This window comes from Bidens hawaiensis, unplaced genomic scaffold (assembly GCF_021521415.1).
Source record: "Bidens hawaiensis isolate Kalapana, Puna unplaced genomic scaffold, B.hawaiensis_p1.1 tig00064862_1, whole genome shotgun sequence".
In the NCBI taxonomy this organism is placed as follows: Eukaryota; Viridiplantae; Streptophyta; class Magnoliopsida; order Asterales; family Asteraceae; genus Bidens; species Bidens hawaiensis.
The window spans coordinates 34972-56666 of record NW_027501573.1 but is presented as its reverse complement, the minus strand read 5'-3'; the positions used below and the strand labels follow the sequence as shown (position 1 = coordinate 56666).

The window sequence follows — 21695 nt, the reverse complement described above, 5'->3', positions numbered from 1 at the left end:
TGTTGGTGACAACGTGATGCTCAAGGTCTCGCCTTGTAAAGGAATCATTCGTTTCAGGAAGAGGGGAAAGTTGATTCCAAGGTATATTGGACCATTTAAGATTTTAGATCGTGTGGGTGAAGTAGCTTATAAGTTGGATTTACCCGATGAGTTAGAAGAAATTCATTCAACCTTCCATGTTTCTCATCGAAGGAAATGTCTGGCTGATAATACGTCTCACGTACCATTGATGGACATTGAGGTTGATGAACAGTTGAACTACATTGAGAAACCAATAGAGATTGTCGACCGCAAGGAGAAGCAGCTTCGTCACAAGGTTATACCCCTAGTAAAATTGATATGGAAGCATTGTAAGGGATCAGATGCTACTTGGGAAGCTGAGGAGGAGATGCTCAAGTTCTACCCTAATCTGTTTAGGTAGATAGTTAGGTTTCGGGGACGAAACCTCTTTAAGGAGGGAAGACTTGTAACATCCTAAATATTATAATATTAGATAGAGGAAGATTTGTGTTAAGTTGTCGTGTGTTAAATAATATTAGCTAATGTTTAATAAAGAAAAGATCATGGACTTGGATTAATTAAGATGGATTAAACGGTAATGGGCCTTAGGTCCATGGGCTTTAAGGGATATAAATACCCCCTTAAACTATCCTAAAACCCTAACTCTCATTTCCATCTTCCATATCTCTACACACTCAAAACATACATACCTACACCACCATATTCGGCCGCGAGCAAGAGAAGAGAAACGAGACCAAACGAACGCTAGTTGGTGATTAGATCTTTATTATACAAAATAAATAGAAGATCTAGAGTTCATAATCAAGCCAAACGAGACCAAACGAACACATAAAGGTACATTTTGATCTTAAAGCTTACGTTTTTATAAGCGTTTAGTCTTGAAACATGGAACAATAGTAGATCGGGTCTAAGTGAAACGTAAAGAAATGAACTTGATGTTAAAACGAACTTAATGGATTCATAAACATCTACGGCTCGTTTAAAGGAGGCCCTAAGATCTAGTTTTGATTATTTAAGGTTAAAGTTCCGAACTTTATGAGTTTCCGGGTCAAGTTTTATCCAAAAATGGCCATGGGGACGTTTACGGGAATTATTAACATCATATCAAAGGATTTCGCGCTGAAACAGAGACGTTTATGGGGTTAAAACCAAACCTGTAGTTGCTACTGTTTAACTTCGCCTGCAAGCAAGTTCGCTTGCAAGCATGTTCGCCTGCTGACTAAGTTCGCTGGCTATAATTTCGCTTGTTCTTAAGTTCGCCTGTTAACAAGTTCGCCAGCTGACCAAGTTCGCTTGATATAAGTTCGCCTGACGTATGTTCGCTTACCTATATGTTCGCTAACATAGGTTTGCTTACATTCAGAATCGGGTACATTGGGACCCGGTAACATGGTGACCCGTATATGTAAACGTGTATACATTTGAAGGCATGCATTGTAAAGACTTAGAAAGATAAAATACTAGAACGTTAAAAGAAACGAGAACCTATTAAGTTAAGTAAAAGTACTCTAATACAATAGGACAAATATTGATACGTGTACCTCATATACAGTTAGCAGAGCTCAATTAAAGAAAGGGATAACGATTAACGGAGAAAGAAACAGGATCCAGGTGAGTTTCTAGCCCCACTTCCTTGTTATGTTTTCGGGGCTGTGTTCATACTCGATATGATAGTTAATACACTTACCTTAAGTGGTAAGTGTATGCTTGGTATGATTTATTTATGATGATTGCTTGACGGTGCGTGAACGATCTTCGGATATTGCATGTACCGTCAGGTGGTAGTTAAAGATATGATTGATATATATGATGTATGAATGATGTATGTATGTTATGTTGATAGTACGTGAACGATCTTCGGATATTGCACGTATTATTAAGGAAGATATGTAAAGACATGTATGTTATAGTTGCACGAAACAAAGGGAACAGACCCTAATAATATCTGTGAGGATAGGGACCAGACCCTAATAAAATCCGTGAGGATAGGGACCAGACCCTAATAATATCTGTGAGGATAGGATACCCTAATAATATCTGTGAGGATAGGGACCAGACCCTAATAATATCTGTGAGGATAGGAATCAGACTCTAATAATATATGTGATGTTGGGGACCAGACCCGTATAATTTCTGTGAGGTTATAGGACGGAAGGCTCTTTAAATAGTATGGATAGTTATGCATGTAACGTAAAGTATGAATAATGTACACACCTTCGGGCATGTGTGCAAGTATGTGAACAGATTGTATGTTGTATGATTAACTAAAACTCACTCAGCGTAGCTGACTTTTAGTATGCACGCAAGTGAGTAGACTGAGGCAGCTCGCATGAGGGGAAACACATGGCATGGACTTGATGAAGCTGGCATCTCAAGGAAATGTTATGTTATCTTAAAAGGCAAAGTTTTATGTTTAAATGATTTGAATGCTTGTTGAGACAAGAATTAATGGTTATGTAATGTAATGTAATGTTTAAATGTTTTTAATATTCTGCGAACGTTTTTATTAACTCTTATATTTAGAACTATGTTAACGAGTAAATCCAATGTCCAAAGTAGGGCACCGATAACGGGTCCTTACACAAGTGTGGGCCGTATGTATATATGTATGTTTAAGAGGAAGAATCAAACTCACTTACACATGCATATGTTCATCATAAGGATCATACACTGATTAACAAGTTTGATTGAAGGTGTTATTGATCTCTTGATTATTTGAATAAACTTGATGTTAAGGTTTTATTTTTAGAATGGAATATGGATGGATTATTGATCCTTAACTTGTTAGTAAGGACTTAGATTATTGAAAAATTGTTGTTAGAGATAAACAAAACAAGAACATGGTCATAATTGGAATTTGGGGATTTTTGGTTTTGGGATTATTTAAGGGATTTCGGATGGATTGTTGAATCAAAAAGTCAAATGGAATAATCTAATTGAAAGTAAGATAAGATATATGCTAGAACCAATAGTTGAAACTTAAAGATTAACAAAGATTGTTAAAGTTGCTAAATAGGGAAATTTTAACTTAAGAAAAGTTGAAATTTGGATTTTGATGTGAATACTTGTGATAAATGTGATCAATATGTGATTAATAGCAACTTTAAACTAAGATATGATGCATGATTAAATGATTGACTAGTTAACACATTAATTGAATTAGCAAACAAATTACTAGATATAGAAACTTTATTGAATGGTGAATTAAAAGAACAAAATTGAAATAGAACACATGCATGAAACCTATCAAACTAATTGAATGAATTAAACTTAAAATTGTACTTAATCAAAGTGGAAAGATTGAATTAGTTAGAATTACCAAACATTAAAAGTTACTATAATATGAAACTTTGTTAGATCAACACTTAGCAAATTCATGAAAATCCATGATCTTGTGATTTGAATGATTGATTAGAGATTGATAAAGATAGGAATGATTCAAAGTGATTGATTATAAATAATAGAATCATCCAAAAGTTCATACTTGACTTTGTTGAAAAAGGACAATACTTGAATCATGAAATGATATTCTTCTAAAATAGAATAAGAACCATTTATTGAAAAGTAATATTTTAGCTTATTATGAACTTATAAAATAGGTTAAAGATCTGGACTTTTAGAGTATTTAATAATATTTGCCCATATAAAAATAACAAGCTTAATTAATAACATTGTTAATAAACTTAGAATATGAACTAGGAACTTAAAACTCGATTAAACGTGTCTTGTGAATTTCTATGATCAAAACTGGAATTTATGGTGAATTATGTGTTACTATATGTGTAATTAGTTCAAAATATGATTAGTGTAAACTTGTTCAACTTATTTGACTTGTCGGTAACGTTAACGGTCGAAAAAATCGGTTTTTTAAACAAAACCGACACAACTCTTAGGGAACGCTTTAGAACAGCCCCTAAAGTTGTAAAATACTCATGTATAACATAAGTTAATATATGGGAAAAGGACAAGATGATAAAGCTTAGTCCTAAAAGGATCGTGTCGCGAAAACCGACACGAAAACGTTAAAAAGTTGCTATTTTAAGAAAATATTAACGAAAATGAAAATAATATATCTTTACAAGGTAACTTATAAAACTTGACTAATATATATGTAACAAGTATTTTTCATGATTTAAAACTTACATTTTTCAAGAAATACCAAAACGAGTCGTTTTAAACATAAAAACCGACAAGAATTAAGAAAAATAAAAGATTAATATTTTCTTAAAAGTTTCTAGCAACTGAAACTTAAAATATATTATTATATTTATATATTTTAATTGTTTATTAATTGACTTAGTTATTTAAATAACAATTAATGGAAAACCAAACTATGTGTACTCGTTAACTTAATAGGAACTTATTTGCGTATGTGCTTGTATGGACACTAGATTAGGATTAATAAACTAAAAGGATTTTGTAAAAAGTAAAACCAAGTTTTTATTAACAAAACGTGTACTGATATAGGACACGAGATTTTGGAACGAAAGGCTATAAACCGTGAGTTTCTCTATCGAACCCCTTCGTTTTTAACTGGAATCATTATTAAATGTTTTTATATTGTTTTGGGGGAAAAGCATATTCTTTATTACATATTGATTTCATTGATATTTTAAAGACATTTTATTTTACAAACTGTGTCAAACGCGGGATGAGTCTAGTTGGCTAGGTAACCGTTAACCCTAGAAAGGGACACATAAATATGGGTAGATCTATCGGGGTGACGCCCCCTACTTCCATCGCGTTGGGTTAGAAGTAGGCGTATTTTGAGTCTGGAATATATCAGGTTATCAACTATGATAGTCATACGTAATGTTGTATTCTTTGCTCGTCTACAATAGCACAACTTGTTTAAGAAGTAAAATGCCTATTATTTTTATGATGTAATGAAGTTAGACCATTACACACGGGTTTGTGTTATAATGGCGGAAGACCATTATACGCAGGATATTTTAATATAATTCGGAGTGTGGTGACGATTACACACGAATTGATATTGGATATAATGACAAAAGATCATTATATGGATGTTGTTTTCGATTAATATATGTGTGTGTGTGTGTGGACTATTTTTATTATAAAAGGAAACTCACCAAAACATCGTGTTGACCGTTATTTTAATATGCTTTTCAGGTAAGTGAAGGTTTTAAGGAGGCATGGAAAGGAGGGCGAGTCGTGTTTGAATAATGTTGAAATAAGACCGTGTGATGACACCTGTATAAAACTCTGATGTTGTAAAATATATATTTTCTTTAATAAAATATAATCTTTTATTATTAATTATTCTATTGTTATTGGCTATCAGCATCTGTCATAATCCTAACGACTTAAGTTAAGTCTTCCGCTGTTTTAAGTTATGATTTTCGGGGTGTGACACCTATGACCGATTCGAAGATTTAACGACGGATGCACAAGCCACTAGGGCAAGTGACTGACTTGTTCATAAGTTGGTTATGAAAATTTTTATTGTGAAGTTTGAAAGACCCCCAAAATCCTCATAAACCCTAGAAATGTCAAAATCAGCCATAACGGATCATGTGACGAGTTACACTAACACATTCAGGCATGAGTCTATCCTTCGATTCCTTCAACCATAGCTGTTAATTTGTTGTTTAATCAGGTTAATGTACTACACATATTGTATTACAGATTACGATTGATCTGTTAGATGAGGTTAAGAAAAATTGTTGAGAAGGAATGAGGTTAATCGGTACGTTGGATGCTGGTACGTGATTCTAAATTGCGTGAATGCTTAAGATCGTTGTTGTTGAAGACGAGCGATGAGTTAAGATGGGAGTAAAATCGGCATGCAAGTTGAACGGGACATTGAGTAGGTGAATCGGTTGTTATTTTTTGAATTACTGAATTTGTGAAATGTTGTAAACGTTTTGAGTTGGGATTTAATTCGAAAACTAAGCAGTTGGCCAGAGTTGAAATGATCAGAGTCTCGCCGACGGTGTGTGGGGGTGGGAGCTGGAAAAACGAAAAGGATAGGGGTGGGGGCTGTTTGGTTTAGGGAGTTGACACCATTAGCCCCCTAGGGTTTTGAAATGTCTAAAAACTAAACAAAACTCTAACAAAAGGGGGGGGGGGGATTTGATTAAATGATCGATAAAAAAGATGAAATTACCATTTTACCCACGACTTAATGAGAAAAATTGACGGGGTTAGAGAAAGGTACTAAAATGGCAAGTTTTAGAAACGTGGAGTAGCCATTTGCATAAAATTCAAAAACAGTATTAAAGTTACGTAATTGAGTAAATCACATGTACTAAAATAACACTTAATTCTAATAGACATATCTTTTGCATCTCAGGAATCAGACAGAGTGACTAAAAGTGAGAGTAAAATAAGAATTGAGAAAGATATCACTTCTTTTTTTATCAAAGCATTCATGTTCGTTTTAGTCCTTGATGATTGTTCAAAGGATTTTAAAAACTCACGAATTGAAATTATTCTTTTGAAATTTTTGTCTCAATATCCAGATCTCACCAAGACCATTGATGGTCAACTGTCTGTTGAACATAAAAATATCAACTATTAATGTATTTATAAATTAGAAATTACATAAAATTTGTTAGATAATAACCTTTTTCGAATAAAGAAAAAATAACAAAAAAAAAAAAAGAAAAAGATAATTATCCTATTATTGAACAAGTATGACGACAAGGAAGAAGACAATGAATAGAATTCTCCCTTATTCTTTGAATAGAAGGTGTCCTAAAATAGAGTTGTGATTCATATCTAAAATATAATTCTGTCTTTTATACATGACTTGTTCTCAAACAACTTGTTGATGCCATAAAATAAAACGATTAGCTATGAGTAGATTTCAAAGTAACGATTGATGTTGAATATCCAATGTAGTACTACATAAAACAAACTGTAATTCAACATTTATATTGATATCAAGAATCAGTTAGAATAACACGTCTCACAAAACACATTATAGATATGTTGTAGTATAGAATTAATCCTAATTGATGACATGTACTCAATTTTTTCACATAGTCACCAATGATACAAAAAATAAATCTATGAGAGTGCATTGTTTTGATTCACACAGTATTCGAATTTCGTGGAGCGTGAAACCATACAATGCTCATGAAAAAGATGATCTAGACAATCACATTTATCATTAACATCTCATTTAATTTTTAATAATCTTTTATTACATATTGATTTGTACTTTTTTATAATCATTAATACCTAACTTGTTTTGTCTTTTTTCAATGCTGGTGTAATATCTAAATATCTGTATCATAAGCATTCAGATATTGGTCTTTATGTCATAAGCATAACATTAACAAATATTTCGTTTGAGCAAATATGGTTTAAGGTTGCATTTTGTGTCTATCTTTAAGAGAGGCTATAGCTTGCTCCTGTCCAACTCTTGAAAATGGGGGAAGATCAATAATTCGACTTTAAATCTCCACGATAACTAAGTATAAAAAAAAGTTTTAGTTTCCACACATTCAACTTTAAACTTTATTATATCATTTAAAATGCATTATGAGATTACATACATGCTTACGTATTGAACAACTCATGTTTTGTACTTGAGCTAGACTCTTCTAAAGCTAGATAAACATGCCATCAACGTTTATCACAAGTGGCTTAAGAATCCATTATTATTATACATATAGTTTTCTATTTTTTTTTATGTCCTAGGTTCTTGGTAGGAGTTTTTCTTAATAAATATCATCTTATTTGTACGAATGGTTAAAAATAAAATGATTAGCTATGAGTAAATATCAAACTAATTATTGATCTTGAATATCCAATGGACTATTATACTGATACTAAGAATTAATTAGAATAACACGTCTCATAAAACAAATTCTAGATATGTTGTAGTAGGAAATCCTAATTGATAACATGGAATCACTCAAATTTACAATACAATTCTTTCATATAGTCTTATACAAGAGTCCCAATGATAGAAAAATCAAGGGATGGCATTGTTTCGATTCATTTAGAGTATTCGAATCACGTGGAAAGTGAAACTATACAATGCTAGTGAAAAAGATCATCTAAACAACCACATTTATCATTAACTTCTCATTTAATTCTCAATAATCTTTATTTACGTATTGATTTGTCGAATATCTGAAAATACCTATCCTGTCTAAGATCAAAAGTTTTCAGATATTGATCTTTATTTAATAAGCATAACATTGACAAAAATTTGGTTTGAGCAAATATGTTTTGAGTAAGGGAGGCTGTAGCTTGCTCTAGCCTAACTCTTGAGGGATGGCTGTGAGATGATAATAATACAGCTTTAGATCCCCATGATAATGAAGTATACAAAAGTTGGTTTAGTTTTTATATGTTCAACTTGAAACTTAATATATTAAAGGTAATATGAGCTAGATGTATGCTTATACATTGAATAACCCATGTTAAGTGCTTGAGTCTAGTTACCGCTACGCTTGAGCTAGGATGTTTTAAAGCTAGATAAACATATCATAAGTGTTTATCATTAGTGGTTTAAGTATTCATGATTGTATATGTAATTTTTTATTCATGTTCTACCGTCTTGCTAGGAGTGTTTTCTTAATAAATATTGTCTTTTCAAAATAGCTTAAACAAACAGGCAACGGGTCTGATGTGAACAACAAAGTGTCAAAGATGGATGAACCTTGAACAAAGAAGCTAAAAAGAGTTGTCAGAGAATAACTTATATGTTAACGATTTTCGATTATATTTAACAACAACTCACACTAAATAATGAGTTTCCATTATGAGTCTCACGAATAATATCGTCAATATCTTTATTTTTTCTGCAAACTTAATTATGTAGACACCGGACTAACAAGAAGCTAGACACTACAAACAAAACACCTGAAAATCTTTATAATACCAAACCAAAAGAAAAAAACATCTTAAAAACAAAAAACCAAACACCGGTCCATGAGTCCATCCCAATACATAAAAAGGAAATAAATTAACCAATTCATTTTTCCATTTAATAAAATAGATTCTAGTTGTTGTTGTTATTATTATTATTATTTCATCTGAATGGTGTATATGCTGGAGACAGGCTGTCATCAACAACAAAGCCTCCTCCTTCTTCTTCTTCAGTATTTGGTTTGCTTCTCCTCTCACCTTACATCCTCTTTAGGGTTTCATTCGTTGATTCTCAATCTGCTTCACCACTTCCCCTTCACGCCGTAAGTTTCTTCTCGCATTTAATGTTTTCTAGGGTTTTCAACTGCGTGTGCTGTTTTTGCTCTAGTTTTCGAATTGTTAGTTATGGAATTAGGTTTAACCTTTATGCTGTAGAATTACCGGTTAATCCCCCCGGTGCTTGTTAAATTGTGTTTGGTGAGTTAACTGCTTCTTTATGGGCTTACTTTCCTTCATTGCTTCACCTTAGACAGATTTTTATAAATTTTAAATGAATAACCACGCTCTACCTTTTTCATAACATCTCCATAACTATTGTTGCAGGCGGTATTAAATATTGGTAAAGTAAGTGTATGCTGCCTGCTGGACGGACATATGATTAAACTCCGTCTAGCTTGAACTACTACAAGTTCGATCTTATGTATCCATGCTGTCGGAGAGCATGCGTGGATTCCGTCTTTTGGGTGATGCCCCTGACAAAATTAGTTGCTGATGCACTTGGTGTCGTCACAATATCACTTGTAGCTCTTTTGGGCCTTATCGGTTTCCTCTGCATCTTGTACTCGTTTTACTTCCACTCTCACATTCGCGGTCAAGGGTATAACCGTCTTGGATATTTTGCCGGCCCGTGGGCCATCCGGGTCATTTTCATATTATTCTCAATCTGATGGGGTTTTGGAGAAATTTTACGCCTTGAGTTTCTTCGACAAGACGGTCGGGTATTACACACCCTCAACTTAAAATGGCAAGATATTGTTTGCAAATGCTACATCATGTCAAACCTAGGGTTTGCAGAACCGTGTCTCTTCCTCACCCTCGTTTTCCTTCTCCGTGCATCCTTACAGAAAACCGAGTCAGGCCCGTTAAGTCAAAACTGGAATTTCAAGACTGCTGTCTACGTTCTTTTATGTTGCTTCCCTATCTTTGCCCTTCAATTAACTGTTGTTCTAGTCGGGCCTAACTATAAAGCCGACATGCACGTGCACACGAACAAACGTAGAAAATTTTTCAAAATTACAACTCAGCAAAACGAAGTCCTCGTTGCTATTATCTGTTAATGAGTACCATCTTTCTTGGTCTTTTCGCCACCATGCTGACACTCTATTTGTTCTTGCTCGGGAGGCGGATATTAGGTTTGGTTATAAGTAAAGGGTTGCAAAAACGCGTATTAATATTAATAATATCGGTTTCGAGTTTCTTCATGCTACGCGTTTTGTTACTCGGTTTATCTGTTCTATCTCACCCGGGTGAGACTGTGTTTGAAGTTCTTGCGTTCTTGGCGTTTTTATCGCTGTTATGCTGTTCCGCACTCGGTGTTTGTATGCTCGTTTATTTCCCGATTGCGGATTCGTTGGCGTTAAAAACTTTACAAGATTTAGAGGATAGGAGAAGGATTATTGAAGAGCATAATGACACTCTTTCTCTAATTGCTAACCAAACTCTTGATGATAATGATCATGATAATAATTTGGGTAAACAGGGGTCTATATCGTTTCGTGCGACGGATCATGATCGGTCGGGTGGGTTTGTGGAGCTGAGTTTGTTCTCGCCTAGTCAGCACTCGACCCCGAGTTGTTCACCTCAGCTATTGGGGTGGCCTATGATTCCATCAGCTTCAACTTGAATGAAAAAAGGTTCAGTTTTGTGGTAAATCAATAGTTTGTAAAGGGTTTTTAGACTTATAATAATAAGGGTTGATGTATTTAAATTTTGTTTTGGAGAGTTGAGATATGTATGTTGGTTTGGTTGGGAGCCCCACCTTGTTTTTGTTTGGTGGGAAGAATTGTGATATGTATCTCATTATATTCTGCTACTACTATAAACCCTTGTGAAATTTCATCCTTGTTAGTTCAATTAGTGTATTCTGTTTATGATTTTTGAACCTGTTGCTTTCATTTTTTGTGATGTTATAATGCAAATTTATATGAGAAACCTGCTTAAACCGTAGCAAAGCATCGCCCGGTTGATTCATCCGGTCTAAGGTCTATATGGCTTGATCTTTGGTTTATTACTTGAAACCGAGCTTGACGTTTGGTTTCAAACTTCAAAAACTTGAAATTGACTGTTTGATCTTTATTGTTTATTCACTTTGGTTTTGGAACAGGTATAAGTGTAGTGTTTATAAACTATTTTAATGATTTTAAAGCATGTAACACATGGTTTAAAGTTTAAACACTCAAATTGAACACGTTTGGTCCATTGTCGTTCTAATTTAACTAAAAAAGTACATTGTATTTCACACACACACATATATATATATACACACACTAGTAGAAACCCGCGCGTTGCGGAAGGAACATGTCAAGAATTAGGTGATATCAGTTCGTTGTAACGATATTAACTACATCTCTTTTCCTTTGCTTTTGTTCACCCACCTTAAACAAAAATAGATTAATATTAAAAATAAGGTTACTAATAGTTTGACTCATACTATGTTATATATAGCCCATTACATTTTGACGTGACTGAAGAAACGTGGATCTACTCACTGGTAGCAGATCTACTTTCCTCGGGTGTGATTATACTATTTCACCGATGGTTCTTCTGGATCAATGTTCTTCCACCTACAAAATGAACAGCGCCGTTACTTACCCCTCAGAAAGGGACAGAGGGGTCCTCTTTGGGGTAACCCTCCGGCGTGAGAATCAGTATCTTTGTGGAGAAGATAATAGTGTGTGTAAGAGAATCTCCAGGGGATTGCTGAATAGCTCAATACCCCTTTTGATTGTGAGACTGTCTGTTTGTATGTAACTGACTGTGAGTGAATGTGATTCAATATGATTGAATGTGTTATCACTGCTTGTAACTGTCAATGATTGAGTATGAATGTGTCATCAAAGTGGAGTTGATGCTGTATTTATAGTGCTAGGGTTACCACCGGTTGGGCTCAACCTCGTTGGCTTCCTCCAATCGCACTGCGCCACGTGTCCTCTGGGACACCTGGCGCTTTCTCGTTGGTTGTAATCACGTGGTAACACATGGGTCATGCTGAGTTGTCGACCTTTCATTTGGCAGCTATCAACATCAGCATATTCTTTCTCCTTAAAAAGATGCCTTCTGGAAGGTTGTCTGACGTGCACAATCAAGGTTGCCCTAATCCTGATTGGGATAAGGACGAGGTTGATTATGCGCACGTGTGATATGCGCTCATCCTGAGGATGCGCGAGGTCTTCTCTTTATTCTCACGCGCAGATATTTCATGCGCAGATGTGATATGCACGAGCACGTGATATGCGCCGCGCGCTGATGCGCTGCGCGCATATGTGATGCGCGAGCATGTGTGTCTGGGCAGGTGTGATATGCACGAGCATGTGATATGCGCCGCGCGCTTATGCGCCGCGCGCATATGTGATGCGCGAGCATATGTGTGCCTGGGCATATGATGCCTGAGGATGTTTTGTATGCGCCATGCGCATAGGTTTTGGCTTTGTGTCTTCATAATGTCTTTATCTTGTGGGTTGACCCGCCTTGCTCGGTGTTGAGGCGGGTACGTACCTCTTCAAGCCCCCCCAGTCTAATGTGTGTCTTATCTCGCGCGAGCGCGGTAAGATGGATATTAGACCTACTGATTTTTGTCTTTAAATGGGGTTTTGTCGTTTTCCTGGTTGCTTCCATCGTTGCGCGAAGTTCTATCCATTCGGTTAAAAACGAAGGGTTGAAAACGACGGGTCGAACACGTGGTTAGTTGGTGGTGACGTGCGCCGTAAACATGTCAGACGTTTCGTGTGCTCGAGGTGCTACAGTTGCCTTTCACGTCCCCTCACACAGCTGTCTTGAACACGTGTCACGCTCGCATTGGTTAGCACCTGCGAGTGGGGGCGCGTCTCTGCTCCGTGGCAGATCGGTTACAATTTTATGTCCCCTCAACAGTGTTAGGGACACGTGTCGCGCCCTCGTTGGCTTGCACCCGCGAGTGGGGGCGCGTGAAATCCGATCAGCTGCCACATTTCTCTCTACTGGGCCTATAAAAGGAGGCCCTTAGGAAATTTTTTATCTTCATCTTCATTGTTGATAATTTTCGAGTTTCTGCCTTTCATATTCTGAATTGAGTGTTTTCATCTTTTCTATTTCTCGATTATCTGCTGCTGCAGTTGTATGTCTGATAGTTCAGACTCGTCTAGCCCCTCAATCACCTCTGTTGCCTCTCGAAGACGCCGTGTGAAATCTGTGGTGATGTCGACATTGAAGCAAAAGGGGAAAGGGAAGAGGGTTGTTGAGACCACATCGGAGGAAGTAGGGAGGACCAAGGCCACCAAAAGGTGGAATGAAATCCTCTGCAAATTGAAGCAGGCCGATCTCGACAACCTCATCGCCTCTCAGGGCTTTCCTGCCCTGTTTGGCTGCATGTTGCCTAGGTCCGGGCAAACGGCGGCGGACCCGCCTGCCGGCTATATATCCCTATATAGCCACTTTTTCACCCACTGCAACCTTCGTCTCCCGATGACAAGGTTTGTGGGTGCACTGCTGAAGTTCTATGGGATTCATATATCCCAAGTCCATCCGTTTGGACTCGTGCGCGTGACTCACTTTGAGTTCATGTGCAAATCCCAGCGCGAGGAACCCACTCCTCGGCGCTTTCAATATTTTTACAAGCCCAAGATCCAGGACAATTGGATCTCTTTCATTCCTCGCAGTCAGAAGGTGAAGTGCTCCACTGTTTCATTCAAGAGCCTTCATGACTGGTCTGAGAGGTTCTTTTACATAAGGGCTGGTGTGATCCCCATCCGTATGACCATGCGCTCTATCTCTTCTGCGCCTGCGGATGAGGGTGTCCTCAAGAACCCAACTGGCGCCTGGGTTAAGAAACTGACCGCCGAACCATCCCCCGCGAAGAAAATTTGCGAGGAGGCGCTGGTTGGGGTCGGCATGAGTAAGCTTTGGGCCGATAGCGCGCTTGAGCCCGTTATCCAAGTCGACGGGTTGTGTAAGTTTATTTCATTGGTTTATTTATTTTTCCTGCGCGAACATAATTCTTTTGCTGATATCACTTGATTTGTTTTTGCGCAGTCACCAAGGATTATGTCCTTGCCGCTTATGATGAACAAGTGGAGGGTGGCTCCGTCGCGCTTGGCGCTGGGGAAGTTGGTTTCCCAGATCGCTTCGATGACATGTTCATCCCAGTGGATCTGGAATTTGACTTTGACAGTGACGCGCCTGGTAAGCCTTCGCACTTATGCTCATTCCTTTAGAATATCCAAGTTTATTAACAGTTCTGTTGGTTGTTTTTGTAGATGCGCTTGAAAACTACGAGCTAGAGCTCGCGGAAGAGGAGGAGGAGGAAGAGGAGGCGCCCCTACTAAAGCGCAAAGCTAAGGGGAAATCTGGCGCAGGGGCCAGTAAGAAACAGAAGAAAGATGACACCCCTGTCGCTCATCCCCATGCTCAAACGAAGGGACCTAAGGAAAACCAGGTGTTTACCACAAAGGTTTCTTTAGCTTCTCTGCCTGTGAGAGTGGGCAGACCTCCTGTCCACCTGAGGTATGGTGGCGTCGCCTCCTCCTTTCGCGCGGCTGAAGAGAGAAGCAGTGCCGCGCCTGCAACATGTATACTTTATTTATCTTCATCTGGCTGAATTGTTATTAAACCTTTCCTCCTTTGAATGTTTGCAGAACCGGCGACGGTAGGAGATGAGCCACAGGCGCCACAAGGTGCTGAGGCTGCGCCGGGGGCTGCTTCGGAGTCCCCTGTTCTACCCTCTGAAAAGGGTAGAATGAATTTTATGGCGATGTTCGCCGCGCGAACAGAATTGCGCCAAGGTATGTTTTGCACACTTGTCTTCTTTATTTTTCTTTTGGATTCAGTCATAAACCATTTTTCCTTGTTGATTTGTTCATAGGAGTTGTAGCTGGCGTACAAGTTGCTGGCGACACTCCTGGCGCCGTTGGCGGCGCCGCTGGTTCTGGTCCTGCTCCTGCTAGTGCTGATTCTCCCCTTATTGGGGTTACAAAAGAGCAGGAAGCCGTATTGCGCGCCGAACTGGCGGCGTCGAGACCTCCCTCGCCTCCTCCTACGCGCAGCCCTCTCCGCGATGCTGGTTTGGAGCCCCCCAGGTCGCAGGAGAAGAGGCCTATTCAAGAAGATGAGGAGGATGAGGGGGCTCAAGCTGAGGGCTCCTTGGGAGACCGCGCCAGCCCTGCGATGCCACAGGTCTTCGCAGCGCATACTTCTGGTGGGGCTGGCGCTGACTTTTCTGCTTCATCCCCGCAGGTATGTTTTAATTTGTTGCTCCGCTGCGCGTACCTCCATATAAGTATGTTTTATGACTTAGAACATTTCTTGTGTTTTGTAGGTAGGTGACCACGTTTATCGCCCGAGATGGAATATTAATGAAGAAAGTTCCTTCCAATCCATGGGCGTATGCGAGGACTTCTGGGCTCATGCCGTGCCTCCTACTGAAAGGAGGTATCAGGAGGAGCGCACTCGCGCTGACTTGCTCAACGATCACATTTTCGCTGGGTCAGCTTTCTTTGCTGCCTCCCAAGAGCTTCATCGCGATTATATTAAAGTACGCGATGCTCTTGTGGCAGCCCAGCAAGAGGCTAAGGTGGCTGCCTGGAACCTTTCTGATGCTCGCGCACGAGCTGAGAAACTCCAGGCGGAGCTCAGCGAAAATAGAGCAAGTGCCAACACCGCCTATATTAAGCGCGGGCATGAGCTCCAAGCTGCGCGGGAGAAGCAGCAGTTGGCGGAGGCCGAAGTTGCCAAGTACGCGCGTAGAGTGCGTGTCTTGGAACAGCAGGCTGAGGCGCGTGACCAAGCTATCGTCCAGAGTATCACTGAAAAATCATCATTGGAGAGCGAGGTTGCGCGCCTGAAGAGGGAGTTGGCGGCCGCGCAGGCCGATAGAGATGAGGCCTTGGCGACGGCGGCGTCCAGCCAGGAAGCACTTGGTGCTGCGCAGGCGGAGAAAGAAAAAATCTTGGCGGCAGCAGCGTCTGATAAGGAGGAGCTACAAAAGACTAAGGAAACTGTTGAGTTATTAAACTCCCAGGTTCCTGTCCTCGAGACGTCTGTTGCTGGCCTAGCGCAGGATCGCCAATGGCTGGTGTCACAGGGCATAACTCGCTGCGCTTTGGCGATGAAATATTCCGCCGAGTTTCAGGCCCTTGTGATGGACTGCAATGCCGCCGCGCGCTTGGTGGGCCGAGCTGAAGGGTTTACGGATGGGTATGACTATGGCATGTTGAAGAAGAACCCATCCGAGTACCCTTACAAGAGCGACGCGGCCTGCGCGGACATGGCCGCGGTGGGGGAAAAGTATATGAATACTCCCATCCCCATCCTTATGCAGGTACCTTGACCTTAATGAGTTTTACTTGACTAATTTTTCCAAGTGTTTTGTACTCAATATTTTTCTAATGATTTTGCAGATAGCTGCGCTTGCTGACCAGCCCGACCTCGGCGCGCTAAAGAAGTTGCTCGATGAATGCGAGAGGGCTGGTGGCGATGATGGTGGCGCGGGGGATGTTGCCCCTGCCAGCGGCTCTGGCGCTGCGAATAAATCTGCTCCTGCCACCGTCGTGATAGAAGACTCCAATGAGGAGGAAGAACTTGACTATGGTCAGTTCGGAGATGAGGAGCAGGCCGCGTCAGATGCTGCGGGAGATGATGAAGGTGATGAAGTGGCTGACGTCGACGTGGAGACTTGAGAAGCCCTTCATCAAATTTTACATATTTAATTTTTTATACTTTTAATTTGTAACTCATCATACTTGTAAATTTCCATCCAATGGAATGAAACTTGTTTTCTCTTTTTCACATCTTGCGCATTTCCATTCATCTCTTCATGTTTGCTTGTAGATATAAGATATGCTTGCACGTTAAAATAAGAACAAGGTTGTAAGGAAATTATTCACTTAACCTCTGTTCTATTTTGTTTGTGGTTTCGCAGTATCTTGCTCATGCTGACATGCGCGCTAACTTTTCATTATTGATTTTTTGCGCGTCGTTGTCGCGCGGTATTTATATGGAAGTATGAGTTTAGCCATTACATGTCAGCGTGTGTTACTCAGATATCCACTATGATTCCGCGCGCGACCTCGACCTGAGACCTTAACATGATATGGCCTGTACTTTGCCTTAGTTGCGTTTAAGGATTTTTATGATCAGGCTGCGCGGGATGTAAGATGGATGTTTGTGAGTGTTTTGAGCTAAGGCTCTTTGTTTTGGGCTAAGGCCCTGACGTATTTAGAGTTAAGACTCATTAACGTGTTTGAGCTAAGGCTCGTAGGTTTGGGCTAAGGCCCTGGCGTTTTAGAGTTAAGACTCGTTAACGCGTTTGAGCTAAGGCTCGCGCATGTATGTTTTACTTCGCTTTATGTTGCTTTGAAGTCAATATAGTGTTGTCATATTGTTCCAAATTAATAAAGGAAGTGTGAAACATGTATGCAAAGGTAATAGAACAAATATTGAAAGATAGCGCGACAAATATTGAAAGATAGCGCGAATCATCATTCATGATGGCTTAAAAGCCTTGATTACATATTTGAACTTTTTACATGAAGCATTTTCTAAGTTGTGCCGCGTTCCACGCGCGCGGTATCTTTTTTCCATTCAAATCTTTTAAAGTGTACGCGCCTTTCCCCAAATCTTCTGAAATTTGATAAGGTCCCTCCCAATTGGGGGACATTTTTCCTGGGGGTATCGCGCGACTAGCTTCATTGTTTCGAAGGACAAAATCATTTTTCTTGAAGTGGCACTCTTTAACGCGCTGATTATAATATTTTTCCAGCTTTTTCTTGTATCTGGCTTCATTAATGATAGCCGCTTCTCTGCGCCCTTCAAGCAAGTTAAGGTTCAATCTTCTTTCGCGCTCGTTATCAGTTTTGCTCATCATGAGTACCCTATGGGATGGGCATCCAATTTCTGCTGGGATCATAGCCTCTGTCCCATAGGTTAGGCTGAACGGGGATTCGCCATTGCTAGTTTTGCTTAATGTCCTGTGCGCCCACAGGACATTAGGTAACTCTTCGACCCAAGAATGGGATTCTCCCTCCAACCTTTTCTTCAGCCCATTTAGCAAACTTTGATTCGCGCGCTCCACTTGGCCATTCCCCTGAGGGTGGTAGACGGACGTGAAGATTTGGTTGATGTGCAATTCTTTGAGCCAGCTTGATATCTTCCTGTCAGTGAATTGTTTGCCATTGTCGCTCACAATTTCCATAGGAAGGCCAAAACGGCAAATGATGTGGCTCCAGATAAATTGCTTCATCGCCTCAGCTGTGATTTTTGCTAGTGGCTTGGCCTCAACCCATTTTGTGAAATAGTCTATCGCCACTACCAAAAATTTCACTCGCCCTTGCGCTTGCGGCAGGGGCCCCACAATATCAATGGCCCATTTGTGGAAAGGCCATGCGGAGGTGACTGGAATCAAGTTGTTCTTTGGACGCATGGTGTTTGGCGCGTAGCTCTGACATGCCTTGCATTTTTGGATTTCTTTTAGCGCATCCAAGTACATGCCTGGCCAATAGTAGCCTGAGCTCATCGCCTTGGCAACCACCATGCGCGGACCAGCGTGAATTCCACAGATTCCTTCATGAATCTCCCTAATCACATAGGTTGCTTCTTCAGCATCCAGGCATTTCATGAGCGGTCCAAGATAAGAGCGCCGATATAATGTACCATCAAGTAATTCATAGTTCTGTGCCTTGTGTCTTATCTTTCTCGCCTGTGCGCGATCGTCCGGTAACTTCCCCTCCTTCAGGAATTCCATTATTGGAGTTATCCAGGATGAAGGGGTTGTATGAATTACAAGGACCGATTGCGTTTGCACTGACGGGCTGCTCATTACTTCCACCCTGACATCTTTGCCAAAGTGATCAAAATTAGTTGATGCAATTTTACTCAACGCGTCAGCGGACTTGTTTTCGCTGCGCGAGATGTGTATGATTCTGAAGAAGTCAAACTGCTCAACGAGCTTTTTTGCCTGCTCTAGATACAGAGGCATTGTGTTCTCCTTGGCGTCATATAGGCCGATGACCTGAGCAGCTACCAAGTAAGAATCAACATGCGCCTCTAGTCTTTTAACCCCAAACTTGCGCGCGATGCGCAGACCAGCCAGCAGGGCTTCATACTCAGCCTCATTGTTGGTACTCTTGAAGTCCAACCTGATAGCATAAGTATATTCATGATTATCAGGGTCCACCAGTTTGAGGCCTGCGCCGGACCCTTCGCTGTTGGAGGCTCCATCAGTGAATAGCCTCCAAACATCTTCTTCATCATTTGCTCGCGGAGGGTCTACCTCGCGCTGAGCTTCTTCAATCTTTCCCTCTGGGATTTCCGTGATGAAATCCGCCAAAACTTGACCCTTTATCGCTGGACGGGGCTTATAAGTGATCGTGTGTTCACCTAATTCCAGCGCCCACTTTGTCAGCCTTCCGGAGAGCGCGGGGCGTCGCAAGACTTGCTGGATGTTGTAACCAGTCAGAACTTCAATAGGATGACCATTAAAGTATCTATGGAGCTTGCGCGACGCGTGTGTTAGTGACAAAACTAACTTTTCCATGATGGAATAGCGCGTCTCAGGGTCTGTGAGCACCCGACTCACATAGTATATTGGCGTTTGTATCCCCTTGCGATCCACCAATAATACTGCGCCGATCGCGCGGTCTCCAGCTGACAGGTACAATGTAAGGGTTTCGCCAGGAAGTGGAGCTGTGAGCGCTGGCAACTTTATGAGACATTCTTTTATCTCAGTGAAAGCTTGCTCAGCCTCAGGCGTCCACTTGAATTGGCTCTTCTTCAAACAGTTCCTCAAGGTGTTAACGAATGGAGTAGATTTGCTGGCGTGGTTCGCTAGGAACCTGTTGATTGACACCAATCTACCATTCAGCTTCTGAACCTCTTTCATGGTGGATGGTGAAGGCATGTCAAGGATGGCTTCCACCTTTTCAGGGTTCACCTTGAAACCATCCTTAGTGACCATTACACCAAGAAATTTCCCCTCTTCTGCGCCGAAAGTACATTTGCTCGGGTTGAGCTTCATGTTAACTTCCGTTAGGCGCTGAAGAGTTTCCTCGATGTCTTTGAGCATTTGTCTCTCCTCCCTGCTCTTGATCACCAAATCATCAACGTAAACTTCTAGATTTCTTCCGATTTGTTCACTGAAAACCGAATCCATAAGTCTCTGATAGGTTGCGCCCGCATTCTTTAAACCAAAGGGCATTTTTGTGTAACAAAAAACACCCTTGTCGGTTCTGAAGGCAGTCTTGTCTTCATCCTGTGGTGCCATTTGAATCTGGTGATAGCCTTTGTAGGCATCCAGGAAACATTTGAGCTTGAATGGCGCCACGGAGTCCACCTTTGCGTCGATGTTTGGGAGGGGGTAACAATCTTTCGGACATGCTTTGTTGAGGTCCTTGAAGTCAATACACATTCTCCATGACCCGTTGCTTTTCTTTACCATCACAGGATTGGCTACCCATGTCTGGTATCGGATCGGGCGGATGATGTTTGCGCGCAACAGGTCCTCCACTTGCTCATTCATGGCCTTCGCCTTTTCATCCCCCATGATTCTCTTTTTCTGAGCAATTGGCTCCACCGACTTAAACGTGTTAAGAGAATGTTGCGCCAAGTCTCGCGGGACCCCCGTCATATCGGAGTGTTGCCACGCGAAAACCGACGTGTATTTTGTGAGCAACTTTTTCATTCTCAATCTCGTTTCGTCTGAAATGGTAGCGCCAATTGTGACCGTTTGCTCTGGGAATTTTGGGTTTAAAATCCACTTCTCTGGCGCATTGTCAGCCATTGGAAGTTTCATTCTCCCTTCCCGCGGCGTGCTTGTCACTGCGCACAAATGATCGCGGTAAACAAATGTTACGCCTGTTGGTGTAGGGATCCCCAATGCGCCGTGCGCTGGCGACGGTACAGCATTAAATTGGGCAATCGTTCCCCTACCCAGGATCATATTGTGGCATGACGTGGTGGGCAAGACCAAGAAGTTGACAACTTCGGCTCGCTTGTGCTCATCATCCCTCATAGTTAGTTCAAACTGAATCTGGCCTAGGGGATGTATGATTTCATTTGAGACACCACAGATTGGTGCGTTCACAATTTCAAGCCGCGCTTGGTCTGCCGGGTCTAACTTTCTGAAACACTGCTCATACATAATGTCAGATTCGCTTCCAGTGTCCACCAGGACCTTTGACACTTCGTAATGAGCAATGTGTGTGGTGATGACGAGAGGACTGCTTATTGAAGGGCCTCCCCTGATTCTTGGGAAGATGACTTGCTGCTCGCGCCAATCTCCGTGGATTTGCGCGCTTCTCTTTTTTGACGTCTGCCCTTGTCGTCCCCCCTCAGCCACACAGATTCTTTTGTATTTCTTGCTGGCAGAGGCTCCTTCCGGTTGCTCATCTTCTATTCTTTGGTTTTTTACCAAGTGAGCCAGCCTGCCTGACTTTACATCCTTCTCGATCGCATCCTTTAAATGATGGCATGCGTCGGTGTTGTGGCCCGGGGACCTGTGAAATTCACAATATTTGCCACTGTTTTGCGGTCCCTTGTAGTGTAGTTGCTTGGGGGGCTTGAATTGGACATTCTCAGTA

General features: G+C 40.7%; 1 pseudogene; it reads left to right on the top strand.

Moving 5' to 3' along the window:
- Positions 1-9573: 9573 nt before the first annotated feature.
- On the top strand, positions 9574-11055 carry LOC143604356 (uncharacterized; annotated as a pseudogene).
- Positions 11056-21695: the final 10640 nt, after the last annotated feature.